This window comes from Lissotriton helveticus, chromosome 10 (assembly GCF_964261635.1).
Source record: "Lissotriton helveticus chromosome 10, aLisHel1.1, whole genome shotgun sequence".
Lineage (NCBI taxonomy): Eukaryota > Metazoa > Chordata > Amphibia > Caudata > Salamandridae > Lissotriton > Lissotriton helveticus.
The window spans coordinates 1148123332-1148134004 of record NC_136071.1 but is presented as its reverse complement, the minus strand read 5'-3'; the positions used below and the strand labels follow the sequence as shown (position 1 = coordinate 1148134004).

The 10673-nt window shown below is 49.0% G+C and overlaps 1 protein-coding gene and 1 long non-coding RNA gene across 3 annotated transcripts in view; one reads left to right on the top strand and one right to left on the bottom strand.

The window, feature by feature from the left end:
- Positions 1 to 10673, bottom strand: part of SLC4A7 (solute carrier family 4 member 7) — a 441084-nt gene that overhangs the window by 5844 nt on the left and 424567 nt on the right. The gene's annotated exons all lie outside the window — the stretch shown is intronic.
- The window catches only part of LOC144784879 (uncharacterized), a 334923-nt gene that overhangs the window by 91817 nt on the left and 232433 nt on the right, over positions 1 to 10673 (top strand). The gene's annotated exons all lie outside the window — the stretch shown is intronic.

Genomic DNA, 10673 nt, shown 5'->3' with positions numbered 1-10673 from the left:
GTTCATCACATTTCTAAACAAAAAGCATAAAGATGGACAAAAAAAAAAAAAAGAAACACAACTAAACTCGACTGAAGACTCCTAAGCTTTTATAAGGGCCAACGCTACAGCACAATAGATAAGAAAGTTATTGCAGGTGCTCATTTTTAGGTTGACGGGTAGAAATAAAAAGAAACCAACGAAAAATTAAAAACACCCTCAAATAGTCAAAACCTCGAATTATTTTTGGCTTGTTAAAATTAATGAATGTACTGGAACTCTTATTTCCTGTAGCCAAACTGAGTTAAGAGAATTTATGACATGGTTGCAATGCTAATTCCGGAGAAGGGTATACGCAGACCATGTGCCAAGATGTCGTCCTGCAGCATACAATTACTTTAATCGTTGTATGCCCCAATAGTACCCCAGCGGATTCACTGGCATATTATTTCTTTGGGCCATAAGAACACCAAACAACTGATGCTAAAGAGGCCCCTGGGTACAGTGAATATCGATTTTTGACTTTCTAACATTTACATTTCATGAGTTACGAAGAAAGTAATTTTGAAACTCACTATTTCGACAAAATGTATTCAACAGAAAAGTACAATGGAGAAGATATGATTTAGTGGTTGACCTAGCTGCTTTTTTTAATACAATGAACAAGTCCAAGTCTCGAGTTCCACACATGACCACATTTTGGGGAAATGAGCAAATCACATGGTCACCTTGTACCAGAGACAGAAACATCAATGTAAACAGATGAAGTCCCAGAGCAATACTGACTAAAATCTCAAACATTTACACCTTCTCCAGTACCTATTGCTACAAGTCGTTGAAGCAGGCATTTGACAAGATTTAAAGCTCTTTCGAGGAATGTGCATTTGTACACGAGTCGCTATGTAAACAAACTATTTTTGTTTTATTTAGTATCAAAACAGCTGGCGTCAAGCAGCTGGTGAATGGTTACTTATGTCTATACTGCATGTTGATTTGATGGCAATTGCTGAAAGCTATTTACTTTCTGTAACTATCTTTCCGAGGATACTTATCTGAACAGATCAGCAGCAAAGGGTTGGTTGGGGGCAGCGGGTGAGTGGAGGCAGAAGGACATCCCTTTTTAAATGTGCTCTTCTACTGACCAACAGCACAAGTCCATTGAAGTGTGTGTGGAGATCCAGATTTTGTCTGCAAATCTCCCCTACACTAGTCACTGTTGAGAAAGGCACTGTTGTCGAGCCCTCATGTGCCATTGTGTATACGGAACCAGTCAAATGCAGGTAGCCAGCAGAGCTAGCAGGCAAAAAATATCAAGACTAGAGCTTTAGCTGCCACATAAGAATCATGTCTCCAATACATCAGATTCCTTAGAAGGAAGGCTTTACAATGTGTTGCTTCCTATACCGCCTTGTGAACAGGAGGTGCTTCAAGGGTTCTATTTGGAACATGGGTACATTGACAGAAAATCTCAAATCGAGCAGTAGGGATGCGGGCTTCTGTAGGGGGTCCGACACCAACTGCAGCAGGCCAGCCTTGAGCAGCCAAATGCCAAGGTACTGGAACACTCATTCCTGACCTGTGCAGATGCGCCACACCCACTGCTGTCACCTTCAGAGAAACTATAGGCGCCCAGGTTAACCTGAACTGGAAGGAGACAAACTGGTCATGTGCAGAACCTACCACGAATTGCAGGTACTTGCTGTGTGACTTCCGGAACAGTATGTGAAAATATGCATCCTGTGAGTTGAGTGACACCATCCAATGTTCTGTTTTCAGCAGCACAGGAACCTGCACCAGGAACAGCATCTCAAACCTTTGGCTGCAAATGGATGTGATATAAGGGATACGCAATTTATGTATTTTGTGGGGAGGGGTGGAGTGTGTGTGTGTGTGTGTGGGGGGGGGGGGCATCCAGGCCACTAGTATTCTGCAATGGCAGATAATGTGCAGGATCTGAATACTGGGTGGAAGGTGGGGGTGGGAGGAGGGGCGGGGGTGGGAGTGCAGTTGTCTGACTCACTGATATCATTCTAATAATGAAGGCACCCCTTTCGGCATATGGTTTGGATCAGAGCCCAAAACGTCATCCATGGTCAGCCAGTAACGCTGGTACAGAGTTGGTTCACGCTTCGGCTCCTCTATACCGCACCTACTCGGCTATCCTTTGGGCCTCCCTCCTAAACTTCATCAGGATTGCCTGGGTCTTTGACGGAGGTCTCTTTGAAGAGACAGTGATTCCGATGGCAGCCCTTGTGTAGGCATTCTTGGAGGGCTACTAGCAAGGGCCTCTGTGCCAGAGGCTTCCCATGAGGAGTTCCTCTAGGGTTCAAATCGCACAGAAGATCGGCCTGCATATACCCAAATGGAGCACCAAGGAGTCCCATCAGTGCACCATAGGGGAGCAACACATGCCTGAATAACTCAATCAGGTTGTGGAGGGACTATGCTTGCTAGATTCTAGGTGTTGGGATCTTCGAGTACACCAGGAGGGTAGGTGGTGAAAGGGAGAGAATGCATGGACGTCATTTAGGAGAAGGGGGGGGGTCACAATTGCGACCCCCAGCATGCCCCTTCCTACTCCTGGCACTGCCTTTGCAACCCCTGGCCTCAGAGTTGGCAAAAGAGTGCCAAGAACACAAGGGTGTCTCACATTAGCAGAGCCAGGGTCTAATCTCGTATCCGGGTAATTTTTATTCCATTATGTGGGAATAAATAGTTTATTATTCACTATTAGTGTAATAAAAAGTGGAGCAGAAAGATCTGGACCTTCACTGGCATCTTTGTGACAAAAAGAATTGTATATGCTACTTACCAGTATGCATCTGTTCTTGGCATGTAGGGCTGCTGACATTCATATCTATAGCATAGATCGCCGCCTAGTGTTGGGTCCGGATGATTGCACATTGTTGTCCTGGAAGAGTCTTCGAAGTATCACGAGATAGGTGGCTCCTCCCCTGGACTACAGTGCGCATGGGCATCGACTCCATCCCCAGATTGTTCTTAGCCATTGTGGCGAAGATGGAGTGTAACAGTGTGAGCGATGGCCATGCTAAGAGTAAGTGTAAATTCTGCAGCCGCTACAGGCGCCGGGGAGGAGGGCGGGCGATATGAATGTCAGCAGCCCTACATGCCAAGAACAGATGCATACTGGTAAGTAGCATATACAGTTCGAGGCATGTGGGCTGCTGAATTCATATCTATAGCATAGAATATATAGCAGTCCCTTTATTAGCGGCGGCCGCCTGTGCCAGCTGCAGATGTTTGAAAAGTGTTTTTAGAACAGCCTGCCCTACAGCTGCTTGGAGTGCACATCCACACAGTAGTGTTTCGTAAATGTGTGTGGGGTAGACCATGTGGCTGCTTTACAGATGTCTTCCAAAGGGATGTTACCAAGGAAAGCCATGGAGGCCCCCAACTTGCGGGTGGAGTGGGCTCTGGGGGGGGACCGTTAAAGTGTGCTTAGCCTTTTGATAGCAAATTTGAATACACCTAACGATCCACCTGGCTATACCTGCTTTGGAAATGGGGTTGCCTTTGTGTTGGGCGGAAAAGGCAACAAAGAGTTGCTTTGTCTTCCTAAAATCTTTGGTCCTATCAATGTAGTACATCAAAGCTCGTTTGACATCAAGAGTGCGGAGCATTCTTTCAGCTACTGTCTCTGGATTTTGAAAGAACACAGGCAGTTCAAGAGTCTGATTGACATGGAACTGTGAAAACGACTTTAGGAAGAAATTTAGGGTTAGTGCGCAGCACCACCCTGTTTGAGTGAATCTGTATAAATGGCTCTTGTACGGTGAGCGCCTGGAGCTCACTAACACGTCGCAGTGACGTAATGGCTATAAGGAAAGCCACTTTCCATGTTAAGAACTGGATCTCGCATGAATGTAGAGGCTCAAAAGGTGGACCCATCAGTCTGGACCACATTAAGGTTCCATACAGGAGCTGGCGGGGTTCTGGGAGGAATGACCCGTTTCAGTCCTTCTAGAAAGGCTTTAATGGCAGGCACTCTGAAAACGGAGAGATGCTGCCTGTTCTGGAGATAAGCCGCTATGGCGGATAAGTGTATCCGAATGGAAGCATATGGCAGATTGCATTTGTAAAGATGTAACAAATAACGTGAGTAGAAGCATCTAGCGGGTTGATGTTGCGTTCTGCACAGTAAATGACGAACCGCTTCCATTTTGCAGCATAGCATGCTCTGGTGGTGGGCTTTCTTGCCTCCCGTATGATATCCATGCAGTCAGGAGGCAAGTTAAGGTAGCCAAATTCTAAGACCTCAGGAGCCAGATTGCCAGGTTGAGCTGTTGCGGATCTGGGTGCTGAATGTCGCCATGGCTCTGCGTCAAAAGTCTGGGTGTGAGGTGCAGCCTTTGATGCGGTACCACGGAGAGTTCTAGAAACGTGGTGTACCATGGTTGGCGTGCCCACGTTTGAGCAACCAGGATGAGTGTCATCGAATGTTGCTATAGCTTTCTTGCCACCAGCGGTATGAGAGGTGCTGGGGGAAAAGCGTACGCAAATCTGCCTGACCAGTTCATCCATATCGCATTGCCCTGCGACTGTGGGTGCGGGAACCTGGCGGCAAAGCTTTGGCATTTGGCGTTTTCTCTTGTGGCGAACAGGTCTCTCTCTGGATGACCCCACTGCTGGAAGTACGGGCGGAGTACCGATGGATGTATCTCCCACTCGTGCATTTGGTGGCTGTACCTGCTGAACAGATCCGCCATCTGATTGTCCTTGCCCGGGAGGCGTTCCGCCATGAGGAAGATGTTCCTCTGAATGGCCCACTTACACATGCTCTGAGCCAGATGAGACAACTGTGGAGATTGTGTACCTCCCTGCTTTTGAATATAGTACATGGCTGTCATGTTGTCCGTCCGGATCAACACTACTTTGTTGCACAGATGTACTTTGAATGCCTTCATCGCCATGAAGATTGCCATCAGTTCTAGGTAGTTGATGTGCATCTTTTGTTGCTGCAATGTCCATAGTCCCGGCACTGTGAAGTGGAGTACATGAGCTCCCCATCCCTGGAGAGATGCGTCCATTGTCAGAATAATCTGTGGCACAGGCTCTTGGAACGGTCGGCCCTTGCAAAGGTTGTGTGGAGTCCACCAATGCAGAGAGTTGTATGCCCGACCGGTCACCAACACTAGGTCTTTCAACTGCCCTTGAGCCTGATTCCACTGATGTGCTAAGCACTCCTGAAGCGGACGCATATGTAGTGTGGCATGCAGGACTATGAAAATGCAGGAGGCCATCATGCCTATCAACTGCATGGAAGCGAGTGTTGCGGTCTGAACTTCTGGACAAGCGACTGAATGCTGTTGATCCTCACAGAATTTGGTTGAGCCGTGGCTGCCAGAGTATCTATTGTCGCGCCCAGATACTGCCGCACATGGGCTGGCTGAAGGTGCGACTTCGGATAATTTAGTGAGAATCCCAGATTGTGAAGAAGGTGAATGGTGTGGGACATGTTGGCGGCGCACTGCTGGGCCGACTTTGCTTGGACAAGCCAGTCGTCCAGATAAGGGTAGACGTGAACGTTCTGCCTCCTGAGGTGCGCAGCCACTGTCGCCAGGCATTTTGTGAAGACCCTGGGCGCTGTGGTCACTCCGAAAGGGAGGACCTTGAATTGATAATGCTGATTCTGAATGGTGAATCTGAGGTATTTTCTGTGTGACGGATGTAGTGGAATGTGAAAATAAGCATCCTTGAGATCTAATGTTGCGAGGAAGTCTCCCTGATTGAGCAACGGAAGAACCTGCTGCAGCGTGAGCATGTGAAAGTGTTTTGAGAGAATGTACTGGTTTAGGGGTCTGAGATCCAGTATGGATCCGAGGGACCCGTCTTTATTTGGGAACAGGAAGTACAGGGAGTACACTCCGGAGCCTCTGTCCTCCACCCGCACGAGCTCTATTGCCCTTTTTGCAGCATGACTGCCACCTCCTGCTGCAATAAGTGCAAATGCTCTGTTGACATAGGACGGTGCCTTGGTGGGATGTTGGGTGGAGTGGACGTTAACTCCAGACAATAACCGTACTGGATAAGTTTTCTGACCCACCTGTCTGTGGTGATGGATTTCCAGACTGGCAGGAACCGCTGGAGTCTCCCCCGGACTGGTGTTGTATGGTCGGGGGCAGTGACAAGGCGTCACTGTTTGTTGGTGGCGGAGTATCTGGAGTTGTTGTTTCCACGACCTCTGCCCTTGGCGCTGTTGCCACGATAGCCTCCTCTACTCTGCTTGTTGTAAGAGGTCTGCGCCCCACCTTTATTGTACTGTGTTTGCTGGGACATCTGGCCTCTGGAAACACCCCTATTGCTTGAGCGACGAAAAGTACTACCCCTGAATTGCTGGGACTGGAGAGCCCCCATGGACTTTGCAGTCTCGGTATCTTTCTTTATTTTTTCCAGGGTGGTATCCACCTCAGGTCCAAATAAACGATCAGGGTTAACAGGCTGATTGAGGATGGTGGTCTGTATCTCTGGTTTGAACCCGGAGATTCAGAGCCAGGCCTGACGTCGCAACATCACACTTGTGTTAATGGCTCTGGCCGCGGTGTCCGCTGCGTCCAGTGCACATTTAATAGAAGCATTTGAGATGAGCTTCCCTTCATGAATGAGCATCTCCGCTGCCTCCATATACTGATCTGGCAAGTGTTGTAACAGGGTCTCTAGTGTATCGTAGTGTGCCCTGTCATATCTGGCCAAGAGCGCCTGAGTGTTTGAAATACGCCAGATATTGGCCGCATAAGCCGCCACCCTCTTCCCTGATGCTTCTAGCACTTTAGATTCCTTGTCAGGGGGAGGAGCATCACCAGTGGTTTGTGAATTTGCCCTCTTGCGGGCATTAGAAACAACCAGAGAGTCCAACGGCAACTGGCCCTTGATGTAGGTAGGGTCGCCAGGTGCCGGTCTATACTTTTTTTCAATCCTGGGGTTTATAACCCTGGCACGTGTGGGTTCCTTAAAAATGTCCGCAGCATGTTTCAGAACCCCCTTTAACATTGGCAGAGTTTTGACAGTCTTTTCAGAGGCGGAAAAGGTATCAAACAGGAAGTCCACTTCAACAGGGTCAGCATGGAGCTGGACGTTGTGATTTGTAGCCGCCCTCTCAATTAGAGCATTGAATGCTGCAGAATCCTCAGTAGGAGAGGTTTTGACATTGTACACCCGAGTGTCCGGGGCAGTGTGCTGATCCCCTGGGTCCCCTGCATCTGCCCATGAGTCCAGGTGATCCTCAGGATCAGTGTCGGCAGGGAAGTTGTACTCCTCATCGTCCCCTTCCCCAGCCTCCACATCCGAATAAGTGGGTGAGGGTGGAGCAATGGTTCGAGGTCGTGGATCAATCGGCTCAACCAGCACTGGGGAATCCGTAGAGGGCTTCTTGCGCTTCAAAGGAATCGTGTAGGACTCCATAGGCTGTGCCGGCGTGATCTTTCTCTTGTAGAGGGTGAGTTTACCGGTGTCGGCGTCGATAAAGTGTTCCGACTGCTCCTCCATCAGGGGTTGTCGATGCTTCGACCCTGTAGACACCTTCATGGGCGCGTTGTCGAGCGACTTGGGTGCGAACGCCTTTGGCGCTACCTTGGGCGGCAGCGTGAACTGGATTGGCGCCGAGGACTTTGGCGTCTTGGCAGCCTGCTTCGGGGTGGAAGTATCCTTCGGATCGACCGCGGAAGCCTTGTTCCTGATGCGTTGCAATGAGTCCGACACCTGCTTTGTGAAGGATGCGGACGGTTTCGACGATCCGACAGACGTTCTCGGTCCACCAGCATGTGCAGACTCTAGCGCCGAAACCTTGGCTTTCTCCGGCCGATGTGCAGGATCAGCCCCTTTTGGTGCGCCGTGTCCTCCTTCTGTGACGACGGCCTTGGGCGCCGACGGTGTCGGGTCGGCGGCCCTGACAATTGGTTTTGGTGCCCCAGTCTTCGGCTCGACGCCCTTGATCGATTTGGGCTCGACGCCCTTGAGCGACTTCAGCTCGACGCCCTTGAGCGACTTAACCGGATCGACAACCTTCTTTGGCTGCCCCGACATGTCGGAAGACGAGGAGGCGACCAGAGCGACAGACGTCTTCTGTTTCGACGGCGTCTCTATCACTTTCATTTTCGTCGACACCGAAGCTTTCACTTTCGGTTTGACCAATGGCGGCTCCGTCGAAGTGTCCGTAGCCGGGCCCGTAGGCGAGGCCGTGGATCCAGGTGTAAGATCTTGGGTAAGGCCATGTGGCGATCCCTCGACCTGAGCCTTAGTGATTGTTCGAACGGGGCATAGCTCTTCGCCTGAGCTATCTTCCGTGGCCCCATAGGCCTTATTGTCGTCTCCTACCTAGTCGACGACTTCTTCTGTATCGAGCACTTCGACGTCTGCGTCGTAGTCTATCTCCTCCGCTGGAGTTGAAATCGGCTCTCGATCTTCTTGCTCATCTGCTTCTTCCCCCTTGAAAATGTCCACCGGCGCCGGGGCCGTCTGCTGGGCCTCCTGGCGCGCCACGCGCCGAAGTCGAATCGTCTTCCTGGAGCGAAAACGGGAACAAGCCATACAGTTGGCTTCATCGTGATCCGGCGACAGGCACTTGTTGCACACCGGGTGGACGTCAATGTGGGGATACTTTGAGTTGCACACGGGACATCCCTTGAACGGGCTCCGTTCCATGATGTGACGTCGAAAGTCTGGTTGCGTTGACTGGGCCTCGAGCACCGAAGAGCCACGCGACTCCTCTGGATGTCCGACTCGGAACTGAGCCGGAACAGAGCTGGGCACCGAACGCAAGACAATACCGACGCTATAGGAAAAGGCCTTCGGGCCTTAAGGAAAGGTTATATCGATTCCGAACTGGAGAGATCGAATAGGCATCCGAACCCAATGGCGGAAAAAAACAATCTGGGGATGGAGTCGATGCCCATGCACACTGTAGTCCAGGGGAGGAGCCACCTATCTCGTGATACTTCGAAGACTCTTCCAGGACAACAATGTGCAATCATCCGGACCCAACACTAGGCGGTGATCTATGCTATATATATGAATTCAGCAGCCCACATGCCTCGAACATAATGGTTTTAATACAAGTGGGCGTGGATGTGTGTGTGTGTGTCTGGGTGAGTGTGTGTGTGTCTGGGTGAGAGCGTGTATGTGTAAGCATGTCTGTACATGGGATAGTGGATGTGTGTGTGTCAAAAGGAGTGAGTAAGAGTGAGTGATTCAGGGTGAGAGCGAGTGAACAAGAGTAGGTGAAAATCAATGAGTGCAAGTCAGTGCTAATGATAGAATGAGTGTGACTAAGTAAATGTGAGCATGTGTTATGCTTGCAGATCCGCTGATGAACCTGGCATACTTCTTGGCTTATGGTAGCACTCTTAAAAAACAATGGCACTGGAATACTGGAGGCAATACGTGCATATGGGATACACTCAGCAAAATGGTACTGTTGGCACTCTGTAGGACAATTTTGGCATAGAACACCCATGAAAAAATGCCATCGCTGGCCTCCTGGAGAAAATGCTTGGCATAGTTGACACCTATGGCAATCTGCTAGTGATGTCTTCCCATATGGCAAGAATTTCCTCCAATGTGCCAACTGTGGCAACGTCATATGGCAACCCATGACAAAATGTGGTCCTTGACACTTTAGACATGCACTATGGAGGTCCCTTATGTCATAGGTTAAGAGAAGCAGTATTAGGGACATTCTGTCACTGGCATATTGTATGTAATGTTTAGGCATAAGAGGCCTCCATGGCAAAATGCTTGTACTAGTAATGGAGGTATTTTTTTTTTTATTTACTGGGGCACCCATAGGACATTTTAAGAACCTAACTGGGTGAACTCATGGGGACTGTCAGATTTAAGTAGCCTGCCTCACCATGATAGGACTTAAATATTTTGTCTTCTATTTTTAAGCACCTATGACTTTAGCAAAATGTGAAAATTGTACATTAACATGCACCAATAAAGCCCATTTTTTTCTACTCTTCTCAGGGAAGAGAACCCCCCACCATTTGCTCTCCCTAGGAGAATAAATATTAATTATGCAATTATGTAAATTCAGCAATATTAATTGTGAAGTCATCAGGATTAAGGTATGTGACATCACTTCTTGGGACAATGCAGGATCAAGGGTCATATGTCGTCACTTCCTGTGACCTCATTATGGTCAAAAGGTTTATGTCACTTCAGCTACCCCTGGCATTTTGGTAAATTGACGTTCATGAGGGAATGTGGGGAAGAACGACAGTGTGCCCGGAGTTGGTGCAGCAGCTGTTGTGACCTCAGGCTGAGTGAGTCGACATACTCCGGTTCTGAAGAGGACTCGACTGGAGGTGGATTGTGTCAAGGTGACCCACTTCAGAACCTTTAAGTTGAGGGGTGATGCTGACCCTTGTACTCCTCATCTTGTGTCTTTCATTGGAGGACAGAGGAACAGGACCACAGCCAGCATAGAGCTCATCAAAGGCCAATGCCATGAAAAGAACTAAAAAAAAACAAACAAAAAAAACTTTGCCTCCCACTCCACAAAGGCCTTGGTGTGAATGAAGCTCCATTTGTTGCACAGCGGCGAGTTCTACTTTGGCCTCAGTCATCACAGGCACATCTTGTGGGTGTCGGAAAGGGACATTAGTCCACTGCAGGAACGGCAAGTCCTAAAGCCTACATTCCTTTTTAGAAGAATGAAAAATCCAGAGAGTAGCTCC